Genomic DNA, 6,185 nt, shown 5'->3' with positions numbered 1-6,185 from the left:
ATCTATAGGCGAATCGCGCATTCTGAGCTTAGGTGCCTTTCATATTAAAATCGATGTTTACGTAATCCTTTGAGCGGAAATCATTTCTTCCCAAGTTCGATAATACCGTAAAAGTAATGTATCGATAAATCGCAAGACGCACAGATAAACGTAGCCAAAAGCTCCGTATCAAATATGCATCAAGTACCCGTAATATGCACGTAATACCTATTCTCACTGAATTTTGGTAACTCTTTCCCTAAAGTTATTATCTCTCTAGCTAGCTTAGAAATAAATTTTTTAATTTGCTGGCTTTGTTCAAAGCGTCTCAAAATGGGCAGAAAGTGAACATGTAATGTTAATTTTTGTAAAATTCAAAATGTATTTTTATTAATAGAAAATTGAATTAATATTGATGACAAAAATGTTTCACGACATTTTTTGATAAGAAAATAAATTTTTTTATGTGCAAAAATATTACATATTTCTTTTTGCTAATTCTGGGGCTAATTTTGTATACATGTCAATCTATTCAATTCATAGATATTCTGCCATAATGGATAGCATTAAAAAAAAAATCTCTTATTGCTCACAACTTTACATAGAATTTAAATCAAGTAATTTATCGTTATTTAAAGTAAAATTCAAAGCAAGTAGTTGAGTTAAGATTGCATGAATTAAAAGTAAAAAGCTGAAGACTTTTAAAAATATTCTAGCGCGTATACGAAAATAAATTTTAATAAGAATTTAGTATTAATTAATGTCGAGAATGATATTCACATTGCGTACTATTATTTCGTTCTATTGCATTTTACAAAATTAAATGACTGCGTTCGAAATTGATTCGCATTTTTTATTATTCACGATAAGTGGGCATACAAAGCAGAAACTGTAAATTAATCTACAAGTGTACATTATATGTGTATGTAAAAAGCATATAAAATTTAAAGTTATAAAACATCGCTATCGATTATCGATACAAAGGTATTACATTTACTGTTAAGTTAATAATGGAATTATTGTGTTATTTTTCGCGAAGCTTATGAAAATTAAAATGTATTTGTTTGGCTTTTTTATATACAATGGTATACGAGAATATTTCAGGTACAAACGACAGGATAATAAAATCAGGAAACAGCAATGTTTTTTGGACAGTTAACGGTATCGAGCCATCCAAGCGATAATAATCCATCTCGTTCCTCCATTAAATTCTACTCATGCGAGAGTCAAGAATTTATTTCTACCATTTCAAGTACTGTATATTCGGTCGATTTGTTTTCGTTTAACGGCAATACGAACGATTATCGATTTTTACATGCGTCAACGCACTGAATACCCAATTGTTTACACTATCCTAATATATTTATTATCTTTGCTGGGATTTTAATTCTGTCAAAATAAGTTGCAATTGCATTAAATTTTTGCTCTTAACACATAAATATAATTCATATAATGTGCATTAAAATTATAGATATATTTTTAATTAATATTTTAAGCTTTTATTTTTTATTTATCACATTTTCACTGATAATTTTTTGCTTTACAAAAAAATGGAAAATATAAATTTTGATATATTTATTATTTATTATTTTTAATATTTTTTTATGTAATTAAAATATTATAATTCAATAAAGTACGCAACTTTCTTCTTTTATACGCAAAACGTATTTTCTTATTTTTCATGTAAGTCTATGTCTATTGTACACTTCGATGACTCGCTTCTGTAACAACAAACGTAATTTCGTCGATCTTCGCGATCAAACCTAACGACCACCTAAGTGTTTCTCGATTTCTCGATTTCTCGATTTCTCTCTAAAGTAGTATTTGTTGTTACGACCTTAAATGTCTGTTCCCTGCGCTCGATATCGTTTATCGTTATTTTCTTTGATGGCCCGCGTTTCGTAATGCGATTTTCGTATCAAACAAAAGACGGATGAAAACTTATTTATTAATTTTTGAAAGATCTTCCCATTCTATTTCCCAGTTTACTTTGTTTTTATTTTAACGTAACAAAAAATTTAATGAAATATATCGACAAATATAAATAAAGAAAAGTCGGCTTTAAGATGATTTTTAAATATATACCTGCAAAATTTGGCAGCTTACTTTTTAGAGTCATTTTTTATATTTATAACTTTTTTATATTTTTGACGAGAGAGAGAGAGACAGAAAGGGAGGGTATAGCGTATATTCGCATTTATATCCGGAAATTTTTGTTACATTTTCTACATTCATACGTATACTTATTCATTGACGGCGATATTGTATAGCGTATGGATTTTTTTAGCAAAGAGATTAATTTTTCCGGATATCGTGGACGGTCGAGCTGTGTCATCAACACAAAACATTCAATACATAACGGAAATAAAAAATGTTTGGCTCGAATACGATACCACTGCTAACATCAGAAAATCAATTTCCAGTTCAGCTATCGTCAATAATTCATGGAATCGTGATTCAGCAAAATCCAAACTGCCGTTTCACAAATACCGCATATATGACCTTCGTACATCGAAGCTAAATTTCTTGTAATACCTGAGAGTTATGAATTCCGTCAACGTGTAAAAGTTTGCGGCGTATAAGCGCAATGCGCTGTCGTTATAAATCATCGCGGCGTCAATCGATCTAAAAATCAAAAAAAGAAAAACCTGTCTATCTCATTCGAATTACGTATAAGTATATGCAGTTTATCATTGTTGCACCGTTTCCTATTTTACCGAAACAAATAATACGAGGATAATATCTCACACAAGTGTAATATATTTTATCTACCTACAATATATTTCCCTGTAGAATTTCAAGATAGAATTTCAAACGGTCAGTTGGAGGCTAAAATTTACTCGATGTCGGAGGCAAATGAGAGATGAGACCGTTGCGATATGCGTATTATATTGAATGATACATGTCAGATTTTAAATTTGGCTGAGTAAAAAGTAGCGAGAGAAAAATTCCTCGAGAATCTCACGTTGTGCTTAATAATTTTGCATAAACACGGGGATAAATGCATCGTGATGCTGCGATGTGTACGGTATGTGTATTTTATTTAATTTTTGGATCGAAGCTCGCATTTGCGCAAATCATTGAAATATGTACGTAACAAATGTCTGCAATGCTGTAAAACGTTATCGTCCATGGCACGCATTAACGCGCAAGTTTAATCGAGCGAAACATATGCGACATCGCCATTATTATCGTTATTTCTAGGAGTGTGTAAGCATACACGATGCAAGTGTGCGCTGGAAACGTAATAATTTTTGTCAACTCGATACAATCCGGTTTACATATGTGCTGCATAATATTGTGTAAATTAAAACATTCTATACAAACGTATCGCATTATTGCGCTTCTGATTCCGATAATGCTTTTTCGGAACACATTTCTTTTTCAAGAAATGCCTTTTAAAGTTAACTTTTGTACAAAATTTTATTAGAGAGTAATTTAATAATTTGTACCTATCTATTTTTATACTTGATTTACATTTCTCTTATTTCTTTTATATATACAATATTATATTAACTAATTAGCACTTTATGGATTAATTTTATTAAGTTATAAAATGAATAATTATTTTGGGATCAAAGCGATATATTTTAAAGTATCTTTTCCAAGAATAAATTTTTTTTCTTTGAATGTGACTAACGATAATGCTGAAAATGCAATAGTAACATATTGCGCGAAAGTTATTTTGCGATAGGAATAAAAACTTGAACCACAACAAATACGAGACAGATGTTACAGTAGCGTTTTCCTTTAAAGTCCTCTAATCGAATTAATGACAAAAGTTTCGCGGAAATAATGATATCATGGATACTTTATTTGATCTTGATATCGAGCATCGATTGGAGGTTCCATAAACCTCGAAATAAGAGTAATATTATATCCGAATGTCCATTTTTATTGAGTTTCCGAACGTTTGAAAACGTTGGAAATAAGTAGATAATTGATGATAAGGATCGAGATTACATCGAGATTTTTTTTGTATTCGGATTAATTGGAGTGAATTAATATCTCTGCGAAAAGTATCACATGTTATTTTACACGAGAATATATTTAATTTTGATTATCATCTATTAGATAATTCCATATTCTTGATTATGAATGATACATCTATATCGCCGGAGAGTAATATAATGCTATAAATGTTACGCAAAAGTAGATAATTAATATGTCAACGAAGAGTACTCTGGGCAAACATTTACTATCGCCTAGTACTGTTTTGATATGGTATCTCGATACATGTATGGAGTGATAATATGATAATGTTTTGGAGGAAATTGATAAGTCGGGAGAAAGTGTTTCTTGTCAGGAGAAATTTGATAATGTAATTGCGTAACGCTTATATAAATCGGATAATTCAATTTGCTGTAATTCATATTTATATGTTTATGTGCTAGCATCTCTTCCTCTGATTTATTTATAGACAGCTTAAATTTAAAGCGGATTAATTTTATAAAAGTCTTTGTAACATTATGGATACCAATAACGGTGCATCTATAATGTTATATAGAAAGGATATTAATGTATTTTTCTTGCGATGCTTTCCGCTTTGCTAATGCTGAATATTTTCTGCGTTCGCTATCCTTGAGCGAGCGATCCGGATGAGAGGGTCGTTAACTCGCGTTGGCACGGAAGAGACTAGACAGGATTCTTATCTACGGATACTGGGCACCGATCCAGTCGTTCGAGACATGGGGGGATCGCGACCCTAATATATGGTTCGATAAAGTTTTCTTTACTTTCACAAACTTATTCAATATTTGTCAGCAAATTCTTCATTCATTAAAAAACACCGTACTTGCTTTACGAAAATTTATTTTTCACGTAATATCAATATTGCTGACAATGAGAATGTTGAAGCGCTTTCAGAAAATATAAAAAATTGAATAATATATGATAAAAAGTCATTTCATAAAAACGTGTACAAAGAATTCTATAGATTTGAAAGGAAAATGTACGCCAGTCCAGTTTCCATGCCGTTAGCTTTTGAATAATTGAGTACGATTCACACAAAAGAGCATAGAGATACAAATAGATATTGTGCATACAATGTTAGCATATTATTATCTGACAGTGCTGTGCTATTTCTTTATTACTTGTGAAATATTTTTACCTGTAATATAACGCTTTATTTTCACGATGCTACAATATTAATTGACACTTGTTTATATTTTAATCAAATAAATATATAACTTAGTATATAAATATTCAACTCTCTCTAAGCTTCATGTATAATTTTTGTTGGCATGTTCTGCAATATTTTATAGCATACATTTTACATGTAATAAATGTTAATACGGGTATATATTTTATAGTGAGATCAACATCAATTGCACATAATTAAATTCAATTTATGTGTATTGAGAACAACAGGTGTCGCACCTATACGACAAATTAATTGAGGGTAGTCAATTAGCTTGTCGAATATGCGGATTCTGTATATGTCGAACATGCTGAAACAATATCAAAATTTAAAGTTCAAAATCAATGTAGTAACAAATAATATATTGCTACGATGAATGTTGAATCTGGAAGAAAGATTAATTTAAATGATTGAAATAAATTTTTGTTTTTATTCCATCAATATATATATGTACACATGAAGAGCTATTTCATGAATAGTTTTTTTCTAAAACTCCTTTGCAAACTCTGGCTCTTCCCTGTACACGAAGACACTACCAAAAGAGAAGATCGAGATTTTGCAGTGGCAAAACTTTGGTCTATCTTCGCGACAAGCCATCTTTGTTCATTGTCCTATCGGCACTTTGATAGAGCAAAAAGGGGAGCGGAAAGTAGAGGTAGTTCGGAATTAAACTTTCGCATAGAGACAATAGAGAGATCTTGGTATACATGGTGAGAGAGACTGCTAGGGACGATTCTCTCCGACAATATCTATAGCAAGAGACATAAGGATGAAAAGATGTGAAAGACAATGAACAAGTTATATCTCTGTTGCTCTCTTGACTTTTATCTACTTCTTATAAAGAATACACTATTCTTTGTTAAAAACTAAAATAATTCTCTTATTAGATTTCTATCGCTATACTTTTCCACTGTTTCAAAGATTTTAAATTAAATGTTTAATTAAATTCTCTCGTTTTTTTTTTTAATCCTATGCAACAGTTGAAATTCTATTAAAGTAATCTCTATGCGAAATGAATTAAAAGACACGGATTTATCATTTATTTTCTTTTTAGCAGTTTAGTTAG

This window comes from Cataglyphis hispanica, chromosome 7 (genome assembly GCF_021464435.1).
Source record: "Cataglyphis hispanica isolate Lineage 1 chromosome 7, ULB_Chis1_1.0, whole genome shotgun sequence".
NCBI lineage: Eukaryota > Metazoa > Arthropoda > Insecta > Hymenoptera > Formicidae > Cataglyphis > Cataglyphis hispanica.
Note: the sequence above shows the minus strand (reverse complement) of the source record.